The sequence below is a fragment of the Sorex araneus genome, chromosome 3 (genome assembly GCF_027595985.1).
Source record: "Sorex araneus isolate mSorAra2 chromosome 3, mSorAra2.pri, whole genome shotgun sequence".
Classification (NCBI taxonomy): Eukaryota; Metazoa; Chordata; class Mammalia; order Eulipotyphla; family Soricidae; genus Sorex; species Sorex araneus.
The window spans coordinates 103,780,774-103,805,929 of NC_073304.1; the positions used below are offsets into that span (position 1 = coordinate 103,780,774).

The 25,156-nt window shown below is 41.7% G+C and overlaps 1 pseudogene; it reads left to right on the forward strand.

Annotated features, from left to right (window-relative positions):
- On the forward strand, nt 1-24,984 carry LOC101541617 (T-cell surface glycoprotein CD1b-like; annotated as a pseudogene).
- The last annotated feature ends 172 nt before the right edge of the window (nt 24,985-25,156 follow it).

A 25,156-nucleotide genomic window follows, 5' to 3' on the forward strand; every position in this document is an offset into this window, starting at 1 on the left:
ATGTGGAAGAGACTGCAACATGAGGTAAGTGAAATATTTGCTTTTCTCCCTGCTTTTTGCCTTTACTATATATTGGTTTCATGACAATGTCTTGTTTACATAGACAAAGGAACACAGACAATTCTGTCTTTGTAATAAATAATTTGAGAGTAATTATTAAAAATGTATTATAAATTAATTTATTGTATTTTATTTTCCCCCAAACTCTTTTTTGGCAGAGACTGTAAAAACATTTATAGTACATCGATCAAACCTACTTCTGGCAAAGTAGTTCCGAGTACACACAAACACATATGCACTGACACATGCACACACATGTGTACACATGCACAGAGCTCCAAGTGCTCCTTTTAGAATAGCCTGCAGCCCATTTGGAGCCAAGGGAGCTCAGCTATTCCTGCCTTCTCCATGGACAGTACCACAATCTTTGGAATTTTCTGCAAATAAACAAGGTATCATCTCATAACACATACCTTTACACCAGCACGAAGATGGCCCTTTATATTTCTGCCTATTAAAAAAGTGGTTACGGCTGGAGCGATAGCATAGCGGGTAGGGCGTTTGCCTTGCATGCAGCCGACCTGGGTTCAATCCCCAGCATTCCATATAGTCCCCTGAGCACCGCCAGGAGTAATTCATGAGTGTACAACCAGGAGTAAACCCTGTGCATTGCCAGGTGTGACCCAAAAAGCAAAAAAAAAAAAAAGTGGTTAAAAAATCCAAGCCGCTGGGGCTGGAGCAATAGCATAGCAGGTAGGGCATTTGCCTTGCATGCGGCTGACCCAGGTTCGATTCCCAGCATCCCATATGGTCCCCTGAGCACCACCAGGAGTAATTCCTGAGTGCAGAGCCAGGAGTAAACCCTGTGGATTGCCAGGTGTGACCCAAAAAGAAAAAAAAAATTCAAGCCATCCCACGATCATTTGTCTCCAGCACTGATATAAAAAATACTTATTCGGTTGAGGATAATTAAGGCAAGTTCAGGGCGTTGCAATTGTACTGTGGGTCTCCTTTATTGCTACATGTTCTCTATAATTTAGATCTCATCAAAGCCAAAAACTCTGGGTAAACACAAAGCTCTATTAAAGTGCCAAGGACAAGGAGAGAGGCGGTCATACTTCAACCCTCTCACAGCTCTGGAGAACTCCTGGGCCTGTCCTCAAACTGTCTGTATCATTAGGGACCCCACCAGGATCCCTGCAATCTCTCAGAATGCACAAAAATATGGATAGAAATCAATGAAATAATTATGAAAAAAGTGCCTGGCCTCACCTTGGCACCAATGCCTGCCAATCTGCTACATTGATTTGTTATTTAAATTGTTTCATGATTTAGAGTTTTTGATGTATATTATGATATCATCAGCAAAAAGTGAGAGCTTAACTTCTTTTCTATTTGAATAATTTTGATTTCTTTATCTTACTGCTTGCTATGGTGAGGCTTCCACGACTCTATTGAGTAACAGTACAAAAAATGGAAATCTTTGCATTATGTAACAATTTCAGAGGAAAGGCTTTCAATTTTTGGGTTATATTATGTATTTCCCATAAATGGACATTGCTGAATGCATGTAAGGGGAGCAAGAAAAGTCAGAGAGGAAGTAACAGGATTAGGGGTTAAGTTCCTTGAGCTCATTTGTTGTGTAGAGGTGTGGTACAGGCATATACATAGACACATGAAGTTTTATATACATATATAAAACTACAAAGACTGCAATACTGTGAACACAAATCTAAACTAAACTAAAATAGTCAATCTTGGAAACATGTCACCAAAAAGATGGACTTGCAGGTGAAAAGGAATCTGGGGATACTTATGGAGGGACTAGGGCTGAAACAACTGTAGTCATGAAACTCAACTGTGAGTAACTACATAAACTATGGTTCCTTAATATATGACAAGAAAATAAGTCCAAAAAGAATAAGTACAGTTAAATTGAAAGAAAGAAATAAAATAATGTTTACTTAGTTAAATGAAATGGCATTTATAAGTTAATTACTGAAAATAAATTACTATAAAATATAAGAAAGAAATCCAAACTGAAACACTGGAATTGACATCTACAGAAGCTGAAATAAAACATCTGTAAAGGTTTAAAGGCACATTTGATAGCAGAAAATAGTAAGCCTAAAGATGGGTTAATACGACTATAATCTGAAGAACAAGTAAAGAATCAAAAAATGAACATCCCCCAGGCATAAGTACATAAATATATTTAGACGGAAAGTTTCAGGAGCAAAGGAGAACAGAAGAAGAAACGTATTATAGAAGTAATGGTTGAAGTCTTCCCAAAGATGAAAAACTTGAATCTACAAATTCTAACCACTTAGTAAAATAAAAACAAAGATATATACTCTTAGACATAACTTAAATACATTCAAACGGAAGAAAAACAAATGAAGGATATTAAGTCATGGATAAGAGAATTGAAGTAGGATCAAATAGTGATTTTAAGACACAAACGTTGGAATGAAGGCAGTGGGATGGATATTCAAAGACCTAAAAGAGAAAGTTCATAAACCAAGACTTCAATGTCTAGCAAATCTTCCAAAATGATGGCGAAATGTATTTTCAGATAAATTTAGATTAGCTTCCAGCAGTAAATCCAATTAACAAGAATAAAATCAGTGTTTTACTATGAAATACTGGACTGTTATATTGAAAATACTGAATTGTTAATGAGTTTACAGCTGTAAAAAGTTTAGAGACTTTAGAAACAAAAATACTATAAAATTAGGAAAAAATTATTCATAATTTTAGCAAGTCCAATTTGTTTTATACTTTATATTGATAAATTATAAATATTAATTTTTAATATAAGTTTCTCTGAAAATACAGGTTGGAGTCTAGTGAAATGTATTTTTCAACATTTCAAAATGCAGAATACCTAAAAATATTTGAATCGTAGATAATATAACAAAGTTCAGTAGGGCACATAAATCTATATCATATATCAGGGTTTCTGGGTTTCTGAAAAGCAAAACATCCTTTTTGGGAAAGTTGGAGGTAAAAACAAAGTGCAGTCTGAGGGAAACGTTTCCTGAGAAATTAAAAAAAAAGGTTCAACTTTAGGTCTTTCAGAGTATGAAATTGGCATACTTCAAATAGTGATCACATAAACCAGAGAATAACCAGTTCCAGGTGGAATAAATAAGAAATGACCTTAGATCTTTCTGGCACTGAGAAGGTAGTGCAGGAAAGACAGAGAGGGTGCACGAGCAAAGGGAGGGGCTGTGACTATCCACCTCCTCTTGCTGCAGTCACTGTTGCTGGCAGGTGTCCTTTGTGACAGGTCACAGGACAGTGATGAAGGTCTGAGATTTTACTGCCCAAACTGAAGCCCAAGGCTCATTTGTCTAATGGTAGTCATTTGATTCAGAGAATTTTTTCTCTACTCTGAAAAGCATTATTCTTGATTGCTTAAATTCAAAACCAACTAACTGGGTGACTAACGCAATCTTTCCCATATATTGTGCAGCGCTATCTTTTTTGTAATGTGGCCTTTATCCAGAGGAATCCATCCATACACCTGAATCACCTAGAAACATCCATGAATTAAGAAACCATAGAAAACAGACAACCCAAGAAAACAAATTTCTCTCTTCCCTTATGTTATTTCTGCTTTTCTGAACCAACTGGAGACATACCTGGGGTTGGGAAGACGAAAACAGCTGTTCTCAGGAAAGAATAAACCTGATCCTCTAGAGAGAAGCCATTATAGGCAGTCTAGAATTTCTATCCAAAGATTAAACAGTGGGTGTCCTGAGAGGCTCCTGGGAATGGTCCCAAATTTAGTGATCAGCAACCAATAACAGGAGAAGTTAGAGTTGGGGTGTCTGGGAGAACCCCAAACCCATGGAGTCTGACCCCAGCATTTCTCCAGTGGTGGCCGACAGAGGTCACTGATAAGAGTCCCTGACTACTGGCCCCATAAAGCAGATCCTCGCTGACAGGTCTAAGCACCCAGAAGACTGAAAACATATGTGTTTCTTGAGCAGCAGAGCAGGGAGGAAAGGAATACATGGAGGGAAGAATCCAAGGAAGAATCCAAGGGAGGGAAGAACCCAAGGAATCTCATAGAGAGCCTCCCCTGGGTGTTTCTTCTCTAGACATAAGTGAAGGGAAGAAAACCACAGAGCTCCTGAATTAGTGAAGACCCATGTTGTTCATGAATACTGAGGGTCTGTAGCTAGTACAGAGAGACAGCTGAGAGAATGAGTCCCAGGGCCTGTCTTTATTGCCTTTTCAGGATTCAACAGAGTCCTATAAAAGGAATAAGAGAAAAAACCTGGGAAATCATCAAAGGTAAGATGCTGCCATAGCCAGAACTTGGGATCATCTTCCCCTGGAGTTTGACTTCTGGCCCAAAAAGGTGGTCAAATACAGAGTCCTCCCTAAGGAAACACAGCACTAGGATGATTCCCAGATAGAAAAATAAGCCTTGACACATCCCTGATTTCCAAACTCAGAACCAGGCCCTGAGCAGCCTGGAAATAATGCTGCCCAGTGGGGTGCATGGCTGGAGTGGACCCATACTTCTGGCCAAGGAGTTTGGACACAGTTCTACTGGGAACAAGTTGATTAGCTCTCCTCAAACTCCTGGGGGGTAGAGGGCTGCCTCTGCCCTTTGTCCCCACAGGATAAAATCCTCATGAAAATGAATTATGGAAGCAGTTCTTAAGTGACAATGCACCCTCATAAAATGGCCCAACACCTACAAGGCCATGGGGCCTTGGACACTGACCACTGGGTCTCCAGAGTCAGATCCCATGTAGAGCCATGTTCATGTTCAGAGTCTTCTTCATCAGGTTCACTCAGGAGGTACAGGATAATATTGGTGAATTTCACTTTAAATGTGAGTCCAGCTTGCTAATTTGTGAATGTTGGGTAGGGCTTTTTTTCTCTGTCTCCCTGGGTTCAGAATGCCACTTCTGATCTTCCCCCATCCCTCCTTCCTCTTATGTTCACAATTATCCAAGCTGAAATCCTGTTCAATCCCTCCACAAAGTATTCTAAACTCTGCTGTTTCCTGTGCTCTTGTCCAACGGATAACAATCTTTCTTCTCCATCCCTTGCTCCTCTCAAAACCCAAGCACTCTGCAGTATGACACTCTCCTTGACCCTCTTTCTTTGTGGCTTCCTGACAGACCCTCTTCCCTTCTCCAGGAGCATTTTCCAGGCCACACAATCATTGGCTCTGGTAGATCCCCACATCCTTGCAGCAACTTCTCTCCTGGGAACAAGCTACCCAAGCCGTTTCTCTACTGAAAATACTACAGTCATGGCTTTGGATTTCTTAGTTCACATCTCATCAGTTCTCCTGCCAAAACATCAAGCACATTCCTTCATTCCTTTCTCATTTTTTTGAAAGTAAGCTTTTCTGTTTGTCCCTCTATACAGACCCCTTTGTGATCTAGAGCTCGGTAGGCTGTGGGCTGCTCTCTGGCAAGTCTATAGAAAGTTTTTTGAGGGCAGCTTTAGGAGAACTGGACTTCCTGAGCTTGAAAAATAAAACCTGTATGCCGGCTCCTGAGGGTGGGTGGAAAGCTCAAGTGGTGTGCCAAACTGTCGTGTAGTGCAAAGGCATGTGCGACACTCTCAGGAAGCTGCTCGTAGACACCTGCCCTAAGTTCCTGCTGGGCCTGCTGGATGCAGGGAAGGCAGAACTCCAGAGGCAAGGTGAGATCACCTTCCCTGGAGGTACAGGATTGTGCTGGGGAATTCCACAATGTAAGTCCCAGTAAGGACTAGAGATGGCACCATGTGCTGGGCCAGAACTGTGCTTGGTGCTGCCCCAAGCACATACAATCCTTGCCTGCACAGAGAGGTGAAGCACAGTGTAAATTCACAAAGTAATCCTCGGGGGCTGCTGCTGCTGCTGCTGGACACGTGTGTGCATTCGGTGACCCTCAGCCGCCTCCCCGCATCCCCAGGGCTCCCCAACAGAGACACAGAGAGGCAGATGGGGAGACAGGGAGGCTGGGGACCACAGTCTGATGGCAAAACTGGCCCTTTTAATGCAGAGTTGCTAGCATACTTATAGAACATCTAAGGGGGCTTGAAGGAAGGACAAGTGTGATTGGTCACTTACATAGATAAACATTTGGCAGAGGAAATACTCTTAGGGAGATCCACTCAAGAAGACACTCTGTCTCCCAGGGACAACTACACTGCTTTTATGTTTAATTATATAAGTTATCAATACTTGCAGTTGTTTGGATAAACACAGTAAGAGACAAAGATCCCAACACTTAGTTCTCTGGGCTGAGAGCAAGCAAGGCTTTTAACACTTAGTTGGGCTCTGAGAGCAAGCAAAGCTTTTACCGTAAATCCCAGACTAAGTCCTCAGGCCAGTTCAGCTAGTCCTTCCCCATGGGGGTCCTGTCTCTTAGGTTGTAACAATTTGCATCAAGACCATGCATTTATGCTTTCTAGAATGCCTCATTTAGATGCCGGGTAGTTTTGCCACTTGCATCCATCCCAGTCCCACGGCTGGACCTCCCTCTTGGGATGTTAGGAACTACAGAAACTGAAGCTTGAGTCAAGTAGTTATGACCAAGCAATTATGCCCAGGAGTAGATATATTATAGTGTCAATCAACTCCCAAATATTAGGACCATAGCATTAATGGTCTTTCTGTGTTTAACCAAAGAACACTGCCATATAGTAAAATATAAAAAGGCTACAGGGGAAATAGAAAAGCAGGTACAAACATATAACACTTCAACTACAAAGCAGTACAAATACAAGTTCAGAATTACCAGAAAGTTTTGGCTTACAAGTAATCAAGACTGACTTGTGGAACTGTGACAATGAGAGGTAAAATACAAGGGAAAGGTTAAAGATAAACTTTAACTAAGTTAGGGATGCTAGCAAGGGCATGCTAAGCTTCTCTGGGAGGAGGAAAGGGGTAATTCACCGGTGAAGTCTAAAACACTTAGGGTTGATTTCCAACACACAGTGAGGCTGACCCCAAATTTCCTCCTGATAAAGTCCCAAGAATAAGAAGCAGCAGTAAATCATGATTTAAAAAGGAGTGAAAGGGTTCCCAATAAAACTCAGAGGTGTCTGAAGGTCTTCATGAAAATCAGTACCTGACACTTGTCACTTCCTTTCGAGTGAGGCCTGAGTCCTGGCTGTCCCCTGGCCCCTGGACCTGGCTGCTTTCTGCTCGTGTGCCACGTATCAGGATTCTACCCCAGGACCCTCTGGGCCATGTGAGTGCAAGGGGAACAGGAGCAGCCAGGAACTCAGCGAGGGAACACCCTGCCCAACGTTGATGGCATGTGGTATCTCCGGGTGACTATGGATGTGGCAGTCAAGGAGGCAGCTGGTCTGGCCTGCAGAGTGAAGCACAGCGGTCTGGGAGGACAGGACATCGTCCTCCACTGGGATAAGACGCCTGGGTCCCACTGGAAAACGGTCTGTCCTGACCTCCCTCTGGCCCAGGGCTGTGGGGGTGGAGCTTATCAGGGGCAAGAAAAGAGGGGGCAAAGGGGAGGAGTGGAGAGGCATGGGGAAAGAGTGGGAAGAGGATAAAGAAAAAGAGAGGAGGAAAGCAGGAAGAGAAGCGAGAGAGTGACAGATGAAGAGGGAAGAGAGAGGGCTTGTAAGTGGAGGAAAGACGGGTAGCCAGAAGAACTAAGAGAGAGAAAAGGGAAGGGGGGAAGAGACAGAGAGAGTGGGAGGAAGCAAGGAAGAGAGGGAGGTGACAGAGGGCAAGAAAAAGGGTGGAAAGGGAGACAGAATAAAAAGTGGGTGACCAGGATGGGAGAATAGATTATTTCTGGGACTCGGGTGGCAATAGGACTAAAAGCAAAGGCCTTAAGGTGCGAAGTCACAGTGTCAAGGACCAATAGGCAGGTGAGTGATCACGGCGCACCTGAGCCCTCTGCTGGCATGGATGTGAGAGGTGAGGAGTGCTAGGCTACCCAACGTGAGTGGAAGGCCATCTGAGGTAGCATCCTCGTGTACTTCCGGTTCCAGGATGTCCCCCGTCCACCAGCTGGGTGGTCTGGGCCTTGTTGGTGCCTGCCTTGGCCCTTCTCTTATGCCTCACCTTGTGGGTTTTGAAGCGCAGGTGAGTCTTTGTTCTTAATCTTTGTCCACCCTCCCACTTTCCACCATTCATGTTTATATCCCTTTAGTCTCTTTTCCTACCACATGACCATAGCCAGTTTAAGGTGTGCAGAGAGGAGGCTGTATTAAGCACACATTTCCACACAAGGAGTCTAGAATTCCTTTCCTCTTGTTCAGCCCCAGACTTTGACAACCACTGTTTAACTCCCCACTCCCCACCTACCTTGTTGTGCTTCTATTTGCTTTGGGGTTATGGTGCTGGGGATACATCTCTAAGCCTCAAACAAACTGAATCACCTCCAGGCCCCTTTCCTCTTTTTCAATATGAGTGCTCTAGGGATATCCCCTCAGGCATAGTTCTTTCTCTAAAGGACTGAGCACACAGACCATAATGAATGTGCTCAGATGCTGGTGTGCTGGAGCAGGTATCAGAGTTCCCTGCATCTGTAATGCTGATAGCACCTTCTGGGTAGACAGAGCACTTTAAGTTCAGCTGCTCTGCCAAAGGGCCCTCCAGTTGATTCCTCCTATACGTTGTTACAAATAACAGACTGAAGTGCAAACGTGGTTCTGCAGCCTCCTAGGTAAACTGATTGCTTTCTTCTTGACAGGGCTTATCAGATTATCCCCTGAGCTCTCAGCCGAGCTGGTTCCAGAGCTAGGAGTAAGTTCATAGAGATCACCCCTTGTTAGGATCCTCATGTTCACTGGGTAATTTTCATAAGTGCCCAACTGAGAGTCCCTGAAGGATGTGAGCTGGTATGACTCAGGTGGCAATGCATCATCAGAGCTGTGTTCATTCTGCAAGGCACCCCAAAGTCTGCAGAGGGGAGAGGTGTGGAAGAAACACATTCTCAAAATCAATGAAATATGGTGTCTTCCCTTTGGTTTCCTGTGTGAAGCTTTTTTTTATTGTTGTAACAAACATCATTTAATTAATTTTATTGTTTAAAAAATTGAAAAAACAAGGTGTTTTCATTAATGGTTTAACGTCAATGGATCGCAACTAAACAATTACCTAAAACTTACATCCAGAGTAGGGGTACAGATCACTTTATATAACAGTATTTCTGGAAAATACAACACCTTGTGGGACAAAAAGAAGGAGTTTCTTACTGGGTTGCTTTGCCACAATTCACTGGGTGGGAAGGGTACAAAGCAGGACACTTGTTGCTAGGAATCAGACCCACAGTACCTGTGAGGCTCCGGGAGAGAGGACATGTCAGCTGGACCTCACAGGTCAGATATTGTCCATACAGCAAACAGAAATGGCATAGCAGAAATGGCATAGCAGGCCAGCATCTGCCTACCCAAATGACCACAGCAGCTTCTTTGACAAATGGTATTTCAGCAGAAGTAGGAAAATGTAATGTGTGAAGTTTAAATTGCAGTTTTTCCTCTCCATTTCTGTGAACTTCCTTGCATCTGCAAAATTCTTTTGACTTAAGCAATGCCTTATCTGATGCATCGGGGTAGTAGTGGGAAACTTAGGAAGGAGGCAGATAGCTAAGGGCCGTTCCTCTGAGTGACCCATTCTAGGAACCGGAATGAATAGATCAGAAATCATAAAGAGCAATGGATCGTAAATCATAGGTTGGAGATGAATAAGTCATAAGACATAAAGCCAACCCAAACAGAACAGAAAGTCCGGGTCAACTTGATTACCTAGGCAGACAGAGCCACAGAAACAATTAGTAAATATCTATATGCGACTGAAAGTAGAATGTGTTAACCACAAAGATTCCTATCACTCTAACACCCAAACATGTGATCTTAAAAATAAGTTTACACACGGGGCACCCCAGGGGGGGGGCAGGTGAGACCCCTCCCCGCCCCAAGGGACCCAGCTCTGGCAGCCAAAAACCTCTAGAACTCAACCACTGACCTGCTCACAGCCACTCTCCACAAGCTTGAACCAAGCCTCACCCAAGAGTGTGCCTTTTCCTGGACCTTTTCTGCAGTGAACGTGGCTGCAAGACATTTCATAGAACACACCATACCCATACTCCTCCAAGAGCACTGCACCACACTTGATAGGGATTCAAAGTAGGAGGCAACCAATCTTAAAGGGATATATAATATTATTTTGGTTCTGCTTTGGGGCAGGGGTTGGGGTTCAGGATGAAAACACCCAAAATATGGTGGTGGCAAGGTGTATTGGTGGTGGGATTGGTGTTTGAATATTAAATATAATCAAATATTGTGAACTACTTTAAAACTTTTTTTAAATTAAAAAAGGTTTATTCTGGTTTGCAGTACAGATAATGAGAAATTATCATATTTGTTCCTTAATATGTTTTTATCACTCATTTTTTATCCAAAGTGATCATTTCCAACTATCTTTGTCATAGTGGTCCCTTCTCTATCCCAAATGCCATCCCCCCAACAATTGAGGTAAGCTTCCAACAGTGGAACAATCCTCTTGTCCCTTGTTTTCTACTGTCCTTGAGTCTCATATGATGCTTTTTTTTTTTACTATTTATTTATTTATTTATTTATTTTTAATTAGAGAATCACCGTGAGGGTACAGTTACAGATTTATACACTTTTGTGCTTATACTTCCCTCATACAAAGTTTGGGAACCCATCCCTTCACCAGTGCCCATTCTCCACCACCCGTAAACCCAGTGTCCCTCCCACCCTCCACAATCCCATCTCCCCCCCACCCCACCCTGCCACTGTGGCAAGGCATTCCCTTCTGTTTTCTCTCTCTAATTAGCTGTTGTGGTTTGCAATAAAGGTGTTGAGTGGCCGCTGTGCTCAGTCTCTAGCCCTCATTCAGCCCGCAACTCCCTTCCCCCACATGGCCTTCGACTACAATGTAGTTGGTGATCGCTTCTCTGAGTTGACCTTTCCCCGGAACGTGAGGCCAGCCTCGAAGCCATGGAGTCAACCTCCTGGTACTTATTTCTACAGTTCTTGGGTGTTAGTCTCCCACTCTGTTATTCTATATACCATAGATGAGTGCAATCTTCCTATGTCTGTCTCTCTCTTTCTGACTCATTTCACTCAGCATGAAACTTTTCATGCCCATCCACTTAACTACAAAATTCTTGACCTCCTTTTTTCTAACAGCTGCATAGTATTCCATTGTATAGATGTACCAAAGTTTCCTCAACCAGTCATCTGTTCTGGGGCATTCGGGTTTTTTCCAGATTCTGGCTATTGTAAACAGTGCTGCGATGAACATACATGTGCAGATGTTGTTTCAATTGTACTTTTTTGCCTCTCTGGGATATATTCCCAGCAGTGGTATTGCTGGGTCAAATGGGAATTCAATATCTAATTTTTTGAGAGTCGTCCAAATTGTTTTCCAGAAGGGCTGAACCAGTCGGCATTCCCACCAGCAGTGAAGAAGGGTCCCTTTCTCCCCACATCCTCTCCAACAGCGGTTGCTTTTGTTCTTTTGGATGTGTGCTAGTCTCTGTGGTGTGAGGTGGTATCTCAAGGTTGTTTTGATCTGCTATGATGCTTTTTTTCTATCCCACCAAAGAGTCCAATCATTCTATGTCTATCCCTCTCCTTCTGACTCATTTCACTTAGCATGATACTCCACATGTCTATCCATTTATAAGTGAATTTCATAACTTCATTTTCCTAACAGCTGCATAATATACTAGTCTGTAACTTTGAATCTCGTGGTGACTTAATTAAAAAATAAAAAAATAAAAATTTATTGTAAAGACAAGTTTTATTGACTCATAAGTTATCTGCAAAATTTAGTTTATATTGAGTGTGTGCATCAAAATCCTTTTCGACAGGAACATACAAACATTACATCAATAATCAAACACATCTCGCCCGTGTGGAGAAGCTCTCCCATCCCACCCACCCGCTGTCTGGGGCTCTGAAGCCCCCAGACCCCGCCTCGCGCCTCTCAGTCACCTCACTGCCCGCCCTGACCCCCTCCTCCTCTTGCTCAGGTTGTTAGGGGCATGTCCTCACGTCAGGGGGCATGGCCGCAAAGGGGGGCGTGGCCTCCTTCTGGAGAGGCCGCAGTTATTTCTCCCATCCCTTGCATTGTGCTTTGGCCACAATAGATACAATCTATTCCTCTGAAGAATACCCTGGTCATCTTAGTCACTATATGTTAATAGTCAACTAGCCTATCCTATCCCAATTTCACATAAACTGTCAGTGAACACATCAAGCTGCACATAGAGTCCTTTGTAAAAAGTCATAGCCCCACATCTTCAATTGAGGACCCTCTCAAGCTAAGGAGAGCGCCTGACAGTAAAGCCCATAACAACATAAAGAAACAGCGAAAATCCCCACCACCAGGAGAGATGGAAGAGAGGATCTCAGAAACTTCAGCAGGGACTTCCCAGAAATACAACCTCCTCTCAGATAAAGACTTCAGAGAGGAAATCAGAAAGATGGTTGACGAACTCAAACCAACTATGGAACGAACATCCAATAAATGAAGGGAGGATATGGATGCAGCATTGGAACGGTCCACCAAGATAGTCCAGGAAGAAATGAGAGTAGAAATTTCAAAGCTATGAACAGAAGTCACACAATTAAAAGAATCGGTAGATGAAATAAAAAAAAAACTCGGTAGGAGCCCTCAAAAGTAGAATGACTACAGCAGAAGAAAGAATCAGTGAGCTTGAAGATGAGCTGCAGAAAGCATATAGACAACAAAAAATAATGGCAAAAGACCTCAAAATGGATCTAGAGCAAATTAGAGTCCTAGAGAATGACCTCAAGAGAAACAACATAAGAATCATTGGAGTACCAGAAGCACAGGGAACCAATCCCAATGAAAAAAAACACAATTAAAGACATCATTGCTAAGAAATTCCCAGAGCTAAAGAATGCAGGCATCCAGATTCAAGGAGTCCAAAGGGTGCCAGCTAAAAGGGACCCAAATAAAAATCCCCAAGGCATATCATAGTCAGAATGATGGATGCCGTGGATAGAGACACAATACCGCAAGCAGCAAGATCAAAGAAGGAATTCATATACACAGGAGCACCCCTTAGATTCACAGCAGACCTATCAGAAGAAACCGTCCAAGCCCGAAGACAATGGTGGGATATAGTGAAAAAACTTAATGAAATGAACACCTCACCAAGAATATTTTACCAGGCTAAACTCTCAGTTAAACTTGAAGGAACCATACACTATTTCACGGAGAAGCAACAGCTCAGAAACTTTATAGACACAAGACCAAACTTAAAAGAAGGACTGAAAGGGCTACTATAAGACAAGGGGAAAAAACCTACAAGAACAACAAACTCTACAGAAAGATGGCACAAAATTCCATGACAATAATTTCTCTTAATGTTAACGGTTTAAATGCACCAATCAAGAGGCACAGAGTGGCAAAATGGATTCGGAAACTAAATGAAACTTTCTGCTGCCTACAAGGAACACATCTGAATAGTCAGAACACACACAGACTCAAAATCAAAGAATGGAAAACAATCCTGCAAGCAAACAACTCCCTCAAAAATGCTGGGGTGGCCATACAAGTATCCGACAACATAGATTTCAGGCTAAAAAAGATCAGAAGGGACAGTGAAGGTCATTTTCTATTCATCAAGGGATATGTACAACAGGAAGAAATCACATTCTTAAACGTATACGCATCTAATGAACGAACAGCTAAATACTTAGAACTCCTAACAGAATTTAAGGAGGACATAACTAGCACCACAATAGTAGTTGGAGATTTCAACACTGCCTTATCACCTCTGGATAGATCGACAAGAAAAACACTCAGCAAAGAAACAATGGCTCTGAAGGAAGAAATGGAGGAGACAGGGCTAATGGCCCTACACAGGGCTATACACCCCCAAAAGAAAGAATACACATTCTTTTCCAGCGCCCATGGAACATTTTCCAAAATAGACCACATTCTGGGTCACAAATTATACCTTAATAGAATTGGGAAGATAGAAATTGTATCAACTATCTTCTCAGACCATGATGCACTGAAGATGGAAGTTAATCACACACAGACGCGGAGAACCAAATCAAACACTTGGAAATTAAACAACTCACTATTGAACAATGAGTGGGTCACGAAGGAAATCAAGAAAGAAATCAAAAAATACCTCGAAACAAATGAGAATGAAGACACAAGCTACCAGAACCTATGGGATGCAGCGAAAGCTGTGTTAATGGGAAAATTTATAGCTCTGCAAGCTTTCCTCCGGAAGGAAGAAAAGGCCTATATAGATAGCTTGACTTCGCAGCTCAAGATCTTAGAAGAGGACCAGCAAAAGGAACCCAAACCAGATCAAAGGAAAGAAATAATAAAATTTAGGGCAGAAATTAACAATATGGAAACCCGAAAAACAATCCGAAAGATCAATGAAACCAAGAGCTGGTTCTTCGAGAAAATAAATAAGATTGATAAACCACTAGCAAGACTCACAAAGAAAGAGAGAGGGAAAACCCTAATAAACTGAATCAGAAATGAAAAAGGGGACATCAAAACAGAAACCAAGGAGATTCAAAAGATCATCAGAGACTACTTTGAAAATCTGTATGCCACAAAACAAGAGAACCTAAAAGAAATGGACGAATTCCTTGATTCCCACAATCTCCCAAGGTTGAACAAGAAGACTTAAAATACATGAATAGGCCCATAAAAATCAAAACTGTAATCAAAAGTCTCCCCAAAAAACAAAAGCCCAGTTCCAGACAGATTCACTGGCGACTTCTTCCAAACATTTAAAGACCTGTTGCCAGTTCTCCTCAAGCTTTTCCAAGAAATTGAAAATACAGGAACCCACCCGAACAGTTTCTATGAGGCACATATGTCCCTAATACCAAAAGCAAATAAAGACACCACTAACAAAGAAAATTATAGACCAATATCCCTGATGAACACCGATGCGAAGATCCTCAACAAAATACTAGCAAACAGAATCCAATAACTTATCCAAAAGATTATACACCATGACCAAGTGGGATTCATCCCGGGATACAAGGATGGTTTAACAATCGGAAATCAATCAACATAATCCATCATATCAACAAAAATAAAGATAAAAACCCTATGATCATATCAATAGATGCAGATTAAGCATTTGACAAGATACAACATCCGTTCATGATAAAAACTCTCACCAAAATGGGTTTTGGAGGAACTTTTCTCAAGATAGTCAAAGTCATCTACCGCAAACCTATGACAAGCATTATCATCAATGGGGAAAAACTAAGGGCCTTTCCTCTAAGATCGGGAACAAGACTAGGATGCCCACTCTCACCATTTTTCTTCAACATAGTACTGGAAGTACTAGCAATAGCCATTAGGCAAGAAAAAGATATTAAGGGCATTCAGATAGGAAAGGAAGAAATCAAACTCTCACTATTCACAGATGATATGATACTATATCTAGAGAAGCCTAAAATCTCTAATAAGAAACTCTTAGAAACAATTGACATGTACAGTAAAGTCGCAGGCTATAAAATCAATACCCAAAAATCCATGGCCTTTCTATATGCAAACAATGAGACAGAGGAAAGGGACATGAAAAAAGCAATCCCGTTCACAATTGTGCCCCAGAAAATCAAATACCTTGCAATTAGCTTAACTAAAGAAGTAAAGGACCTCTACAAAGAAAACTATAAAACGCTACTCCATGAAATAAAAGAGGACACGAGGAAATGGAAACATATACCCTGCTCATGGATAGGGAGAATCAATGTCGTCAAAATGGCAATACTCCCCAAAGCATTATACAAGTTTAACGCTATCCCTATAAAGATACCCATGACAGTCTTCAAAGAAATGGATCAAGCAATCCTGAAATTCATATGGAACAATAAACGTCCACGGATAGCTAAAAATATCTTGGGAAAAAGATGATGGGAGGCAACACCCTCCCCAACCTCAAACTTTACTACAAAGTGGAAATAATCAAAACAGCATGGTACTGGAACAAAGGCAGAGCCGCAGACCAATGGAACAGAGTGGAATATCCCTACACACAACCCCAAATATATGATCATCTAATCTTTACTAAGTGAGAAAGAAATGTGAAGTGGAACAAGGAAAGTCTCTTCAACAAATGGTGCTGGCACAACTGGACAACCACATGCAAAAGAATGGGCTTAGACCTCGACCTCACACCATGCACAAAAATCAGATCAAAATGGATTAAAGACCTCAACATCAGATTACAATCCATAAGTACATCAAAGACAAAGTCGGAAAACCCCTTCACGATATTGAAGCTAAAGGTATCTTCAAAGATGACACAGAACTAAGCAATGAAGTAGAATCAGAGATCAACAAATGGGACTACATTAAACTAAAAAGCTTCTGCACCGCAAAAGATACAGTGACCAGAATTCAAAGGCAATCTACAGAATGGGAAAGGATATTCACCCAATACCCATCCAATAAAGGGTTGATATCAAGGGTATATAAAGTACTGGTTGAACTCTAGAAGAAGAAAACATCTAACCGCATCAGAAAATGGGCCGAAGAAATGAACAGAAACTTTTCCACGAAAGAGATACGAATGGCCAAAAGGCACAAAAAGAATGCTCTGCATAATTAATCATCATGGAGGTGCAAATCAAAACAACCATGAGATACCACCTCATACCACAGAGAATGGCACACATCCAAAAGAACAAAAGCAACCGCTGTTGGAGAGGATGTTGGGAGAAAGGGACCCTTCTACACTGCTGGTGGGAATGCCGACTGGTCCAGCCCCTTTGGAAAACAATATGAATGCTTCTCAAAAAATTAGAAATTGAGCTTCCATTTTATCCAGCAATACCACTTCTGGGAATATATCCTGGAGAAAAAAAAGGTATAGTCGAAATGACATCTGCACTTATATGTTCATCGCAGCACTGTTTACAATAGCCAGAATCTGGAAAAATCCCAAGTGTCCGAGAACAGATGACTGGTTAAAGAAACTTTGGTACATCTATACAATGTAATACTATGCAGCTGTTAGAAAGTATGAAGTCATGAATTTTTCATATACATGGATCAACATGGAAGGTATCATGCCAAGTAAAATGAGCCATAAAGAGAGGGACAGACATAGAAAGATTGCACTCATCTGTGGAATATAAAACAACAGAGTAGGAGACTAATACCCAAGAATAATAGTATATAATACCAGGAGGTTTGATCCATAGCATGGAAGCTGGCCTCACACCTTGGGGGAAAGTCATCCCAGATAGAGAAATGAACACCAAGTAATATTGATTAGAGATCTTGCGCGGGAAGGGAGATGCGTGCTGATAGTAGACTAGAGACTGAACAGGATGACCACTCAATACCCCTATTGCAAACCACAACACCCAAGAGTAGAGAGATATATCAAATTGGAATGCCCCTCCACAGAGGCGGAGTGGGTTCGGAGGGTTGGGATTGGGGGGTGGGAGGGATACTGGTTTCATTGGTGGTGGAGAATGGACACTGGTGGAGGGATGGGCTCTCAAACATTGCATGAGGGAAAAAACAAGCACGAAAATGTGTGAATCTGTAACTGTACCCTCACTGTAACTCACTAATTAAAAAATAAATAAATTTTAAAAATTATATCAGAATAAGTCAACCATTTAAAATTCTACTATCTACATGATCTGATCACTACCATTTGTATTCGTTTATTTAGTACAACTATCAAAATTCCCCTTTAATGTAATTTGAGTCCATCAGATATAATGAGATATAAAGAGATTGGGCTTTTGACAATGTGATAAATGACACCATAGAAATTTTAATATTTTTTCCAATTCTCCAACATAATTGCCTAAATACAGTTGCTTTCGATGGTTAATGTTCATTATGTAGAGGATTCAGATTTGTTCATAGGTTTTTTGAAGCCAAAGCCAGTTTTATAATCCTACTCAGATATTATGTGACTTTTCAACTTACCATATAGAGTAGTGTTCGGACAAAACTGCCATTATCTAAACACATATTAAGGTGTTGACATTAAACTGTACTCAGTCTCAATATTCTTCACTGACCCACCATTTTTTCATTCATCAAAGTTTGTACTTTATAAAACAGAGTTATTATTGATGAGTTTTTAAAAAAAGAAAAAAAAGAGAAAACAAAGGCACAAACATATGCCATGTAATTTTTTGCATGTTATATGGATATGAATATGTTTGGAAATGTATATAATAAAGTGCTTTAAATAACAAAAAAAGAATCAAACACATCTCTTTCTTCTAAGAGTGAAACATCTACTTCTCGCCAGGGAAATTGGAAGGCACTATTAGAAAAGACTTTGAAGGTGGGGGCTGTAGGTAACTGCTCAGGAGGAGAGGGGAGATCAGCATGTTGGCAGAGTAGTTCAGTGCCAGGAATCTTGCTGTGGGTCCTGGGGCAAGCTGTCTTTATATGTTCACATAAATAGCATAGGCTTTACCTAAAGGAAAATTTGCTCGAAAAGATGGAAAGAACATTTGAGGAAAAATGGTCATAAACTCTGAAACTAAACATTGGAGTAAAAGAACTCAAACTTATCAACTTCCTGGAAGTCTGGCTCACTTGGAAACCTAAACAATTGGTGGATGGGTGAATGAGGCTCTGAGAGAAAAGGACAACCGTAGAATCTCTGAAACTATGGGACTTGGCACATTTCCTTTCCACTTTTGTCGGTATCTAGGACAGGTGATATTTATTTGTTTATTTATTTGTTTGTTTGTTTATTTATTTACTTGCAGTGCCCGGATAAAATCTAGGGCCATACACAGGCAATCTCTGCACTCTGTTGTTGAAAAGCCGATTCCTCAGCACTGAGATTTCATAACATGAAACATTTGTGCAGTCATAGTTTGTAGTTATAGTAGAGATTGGATCATTTTATAGATATTAGTATTTTATTAAGTAGGCATTATTTAGATTACTATCATAAAATTGTCAGTCAGATTTCTTTAGAGGAAATACAAGGAGGTAACTGACAATCACAATCTTAATAAAAGTCGCACATTCAGGCCTAGAGAGAAAGCATAGCAGGCGGCATTTGCCTCACACACAGCCAACCCGGTGTCAGTCCCCAGCAACTTCTATGGTCTCTCAACCCCTTCCACGAGTGTTCCCTGGTCAGAGAGCCAGAGTGAACCCTGAGCAGTGATGGTTGTGATCCCAAAACAAAACAAAACAAAACAAAATCTCACATAATGTGCTCAAAATACAATTTAACATCATTTTAGGTGATTTCCTTCTTGTCACTTTCTTACAAAGCCACAGCTTGCAACATATTTCCTGTGAATTTTTCAGTGTTGATGAGGTTAACAAAAGGGGATCTTGAAGAGTGAGTGTGGGAGGGTCCCAAGAAAAGCATAGCATGGTGATTTCCTCTTACAGACTGTGCAACCAATGAGGCGATCCTGTTCTCTGTCCTGTGGGGCTTGATGTGAAATGGTTGCAGACAGCAAGCAGACTCTCCCAGAGTGTAGCAGCCTGTGGTTCTCATAAGCTCTATCAAGACAGCCCTCTGAAGACAGTCTCTGCTGTGGATGTCCCTATTTTCTCTCATGCTGGTCCCAACCTCAGGCTCCAAACAGGTATATGGGTATGTGTAGGTTGGGGTGGGGGTAGGGAGGCCTCTGGAAAACCCCAGGGCACAGTGGCCAGAGTCCCCATTGGCCAAGTCATGTTCATCCACAGTAAACTGTGAACATGTGATTGAGACTCTGCACCAGGCCAACATCAGGTTCCCTGGTCACAGAAGATCCACAGCTTCAAGAAATGAAGACGTACCAAATTCAACATGGATGAGTTTGAAGATATTGTGGGTGAGAAGCAGCTCATCCCAAATGACTGTGGGAACAAATATGTCCCAAATCCTGGGTCTCTGGACAAATGGGGGACACCGCAATCTTGAGAGCCTTGGAGCTCCCCATCCTAGCCCTCACCAATCCATCCCACCCCACAACAATAAATCTTGCTTCTTAACAGAGAAATAAAAAGAGTCCTGACCACATACATATTGAAAAGTGGTGAATCTGCTGATGAAGCTTTGTCAAGCAAGGAGAAAACAATGATACACATTATGTATTAAAACTCAAGTAAGCATTAGACTATCTTTTTTACAGTGTATTTTCAATATGATTTTTAATTTAGGAGGATTCTCATCAATGATTTTTTGATTATTTAGAATTATTTTTATATTATTATAGATATACATACATGCCTTTCTTTGATCAGTTCTTTCCTTTGACTTGTGGGTCTGGTACACTGAAGAGTGAGCAGTGATGTGGGGTTATTTTAACCAATCTGAAAGCAAAATTGCTTGTGGAATAATATAATTTACTTCTAAAACTTATTTTTTATTTTTATTTAGTAAAAAATTCTATAACTGGATAAAATTATGTTGAATTCTACTATGAATTTACTATACTTTCAGCTCTAGAATTTCCATTTACCCTTTTACTCTATTTGTTATTTTTATGAATAAGGCCTGAGTTTACAGTCCTTGGCACTGTACTCCCTCTCCCAGCTCAGAACTGCAGCTATGTCCTTGAGCCATCATGCTATCTGCAGACTTACTATTGGGTCCTAGGCACTGCCATCTCAGAAGTGTCTCATCTGTTTGCTTTGTATTGTTTTTGATAATGCCTCTGGGTTTGGGTTTACATTTTGCCTATTCCTCCATGAATCACATGGGCACCTTTGGCGACAAGGTCATGGTTTTCATGACTCTCCCTGCCCAGGTAGAATAGCACTGAATGTCCTGGAATGAAAGGTTGGGTAAGCAAAAGCTTTGCTATTGCTCTCACCTGGGATCATTGTGTCTTCTAGAACATAAACCTTCAATTTGTCACATGCCTTTAATCCATTTCCAAGGTCTTGACACAGTTTTTAAAATATGATATAGTTTTATTGCTATTTTATGGGAGAAGATGAACGAATTCCTCACTCAACCGTTCTGGAGCTAGTAGATAACCAGAGAGTCTGAGTTTCTGTCCCACTCTCTGTTTGGTCTGAGGGTGCACCTTGCTAGTTCCACTTACAAATGACTCAGTGCCTCATACAGACTCAGAACACCTGGAAAGGGGCCTGGTGGTGTGTTGGAGGAAGCTGGGAGTCTTGTGAGTTCTGCTGTGGCGTATATGACTTGCACATGTTCTAGCACCTGTTGGTTTAGCACGGTGGGAAAGAAAGACCCTGATGCTACCCAGAGCTCACCTCAGAGGCTGCATTTGGAAATCACACATGAGCATGGCACCACCACACGCTGATAGAGCAGTGAGCACAAGCACACTCGTCACGGAGTGGGGGATCTGCAGGTGCTGGGCATTTTACAAGTATGTTATCAGAGCATCGACCTCCTGAATACATTAGTTGCAGGTAAACCTGATGTGACTTTGTTTAAAATAGAGTATACTATTGAACTCAAAATGACTTTGTTTACTTCTTCAAGACCCAAGAACTGTAGAAATAAGTACCAGGAGGTTGACCCCATGGCTTCGAGGCTGGCCTCACGTTCCGGGGAAAGGGCAACTCAGAGAAGCGATCACCAACTACATTGTAGTCGAAGGCCATGTGGGGGAAGGGAGTTGCGGGCTGAATGAGGGCTAGAGACTGAGCACAGCGGCCACTCAACACCTTTATTGCAAACCACAACAGCTAGAGAGAGAGAACAGAAGGGAATGCCCTGCCACAGTGGCAGGGTGGGTTGGGGGGGAGATGGGATTGGGGAGGGTGGGAGGGACGCTGGGTTTACGGGTGGTGGAGAATGGGCACTGGTGAAGGAATGGGTTCCCGAACTTTGTTTGAGGGAAGTATAAGCACAAAAGTGTATAAATCTGTAACTGTACCCTCACGGTGATTCTCTAATTAAAAATAAATAAATTATTAAAAAAAAAGAAAAAAAGAAAAGATGTTTAAAACAGAGAAGTAGACCTTTGTGACATATGAGAAGTTAAGGTTGTAAAATACCTGTGTGTTTTTCAGTTCCTCAGGTGGCCCTCAAGTTACCAGGCCTATGGGGTGCTGCTTCTCCTTTACATATGACCTCCTCCCCCAGAGTGACTGTCTGGGAATGCAGCCTCCTCTCCCTGATGGCCCATTCCTCTTACTAAGCATTAGCATTGCCCAATACACTCCCCAATAAAGTTTATTTGTGTATAAATTTGTATGAATCCTTTTATTTACACTACACTCTGCTGTGAGTTGTGGGTGCACCTCCTTACTCTTAGTCAACTTTGCCATTCTAGTCTCTTAGTAAAAGGTCCAACACATAGTTAGTACTCAAAGAATATTTACTTGATGAGTGAAACAATGACTAAGAGGACAAACCCCACGAGATCTGAATATTTTGTAAGACACAAATATATGTATTAAACATAACTGCAAAACACAAATTCAAAAGTGATGGACATGTTTGTAGACGTCCAGACTTGTGTAGCTCATGCTGGGTGGACCTGTGGAGATTCTAAACACCCAAATGCTCTTGCTAGAGTCTCAATTTCAGAATGTCACAGACAGAACGTGGTCTCCATATCCTCACTCCCCATCCCAGTCTGTCTCTCCCTCTGTGGATCATGTGTCTTCATCTCTGTATAGCAGAGCCTCTGATGAGCTTGTCATTGCCTACTTTTTTGGTCCCTCACCCATCCTTACTGCTGCCTTTGCTCAAATTACTAAAGTCATGTTTTGCATGATCTCCTTGCTCGCTGATAATGTGATTCTTTTAGGAGTTAAAAGTAGATGAATGGCGACACTGGGCCGTGAGGTTGGAGGTAGAACATTATAAAAAACTATTGTAAACAACTATGTAAATAATATCTAAATACATTTTTTTAAGTTAAAGAAAATATTTGAACTTGAACTTGGAGGAGAACTAAGAGGTTGTTACTGAATATACAATGCTTTTCTGCACAAACAACGCAATTTTTCCCTTTGGAGCAATAACACAGTGGGTAGGGCATTTGCCTTGCACTGCAGCTGACCTGGGTTTGATTTTTCTGTCCCTCTTGGAGAGCCCAAAAAGCTACCAAGAGTATCCCGCCACACGGCAGAGCCTGGAAAGCTACCCGTGGCGTATTCGATATGCCAAAAACAGTAACAACAAATCTCACAGTGGAGATGTAACTGGTGCCCGCTTGAGCAAATCAATGAACAACGGGACGACAGTGCTACAGTGCCTCAGCAAAATACAAAGTGGGCACTGCTGGGAGTTCACTTGCCTCATTACCTGATCTGCCTCTCATAATGGCCCATACCTAGTTTCATAGTGGTCTACCTGCCAGAAAATATATCAAAAGAATCTGGCAGTAACACTGGTTTTAAAAATAATTCTGTAAATAATTGTCACTACCAGTCTTAAACAAAAGCAATCAATTATTTCAACAAAAGCAAAGTTGATTCAGAAACCAACATAACAAGAGTGCATGTTTATGACAAGATGGAAATGCACATCCTCAGAATTCAAGGTAACCCTAAAGCCTAATTTTTAGGATCCTTTGAGGACCCCTCAAGTCTTCAAAATGTAGGCAGCTTTGCCCGAGGACCTTCGAGTCTGCGGACATGGATGGCTCTGCTTTTCTGGGGACAGCAGGCCTATCAGCTGTGACTGGCAGCTTTGCATGTGTGGGCACTCTCCTTGCATCCAGAACTCATGCAAATAGAGTTGTGAATATCAACTTCCATTCTGACTCAATTCACAGTATCCCTAACCACCACATATTTGTGAGATTTTTCTGATGTGTATTTTGGCTATTTGCTCTGCTTTTCTCTCCAAAGCTCTTGGGAGCTTATCCTCAACCCTTGGAGCCTTTCGTTGTTTCTCACCATGGCAACAACAGGCTAACCTTTTGAAGCACCCAGTTTTATATATTTTAAGTATTTAAGAAATATGGGCTAATATTTGGACTAATAATCAATAATATATAACTTGAAATAAACCTACTTCTGCATTTCTTTCATCTGTCTCCAAGTTTTGATTACTTCATTCTTTAGTATTACTTTTTCTGTAAAATTTAATGTGTTTACTTTTATAATAACATTAAATTGGTTATTACTATTATGAAATGACATTGTATCAGTGTTTCTTGCATCATTCCCTTATAAGCACACACCCATCAGTATGTACAGAAGCTGCTCCCTAAAAGTCCCCTCCAATAAGGGCAACCCCAATGGTCAGTGTTACCCTTATTGACCTGGCACACACTTTTTTGAATTGGGCATTCAAGAAATTAGTTTCTCAGGGGTGGGGCGATAGCACAGTGGGTAGGGCATTTTCCTTGCATGCGGCTGACCTGGGTTTGATTCCCAGCATCCCATATGATCCCTAGAGCACTGCCAGGAGTAATTCCTGAATGCAGAGCCAGGAGTAACCCCTGAGCATCTCTGGGTGTGATCCAAAAAGCCAAAAAAGAAAAGAAAAGAAAAAAATAAATTAGTTTCTTAAATAACTCAGATAATTTGTTTCATAAAGAGAGCTATTTGGTATATTCTTTGAGCTTTGCAGTGTTCCAATGCAAATGCATTTGCTTTTAACAGAGTCAAAATTTTCCTGAATAAAATCAACCTAGGTCTTCTCTCTCACCTTTCAGGTTTCTGAAATGTTCCCCAGACAATTTGGGCTATAGTCTACTTTCAGGTTGGAGCTATAATTCAGATACAAAACCATCTGGACCAGAGTAACAGTTCTCATCAAATCCTGTGAGTCCTGCCCTTTAGACCTGGGTTCGGTCCCACTTTCCCTCTGGGCTCTAACTAAATGCCAGTGCCAAGGCTGCCCCAGGGCCCGTGAGGGGTGACTACTTGTCAACCTGGGGGCTGTGAGAGGGCAGTTTCCCACCTTTCTCAGAACTAGAGAACCAGTGAGCTCACTTGGACAGGGTGAGTTCTAAGGGCTCTGTTTGTTTAGACCAGATCTATGCAAAGAGCGTGAGAGGAGAGTAGCCCATGCCACTGACCACTACAGCCTGGGCCCTTCCATGGTGGCAAGTGCCTGATGGAGTCCCCGAGTGCCAAAGCCTTTGCTCTAACCTTTCTGCACCCTGTTCTGACAACACTCCTCCTCCTCCACATGCTTCACAAACAGCTTTGAAGTGATGTAACGAAGGGCAGACTGAACATTAGCAAAGCGGCAGGCACCAAGCAAAGGAAAGACAGGGGTTAGGCAGT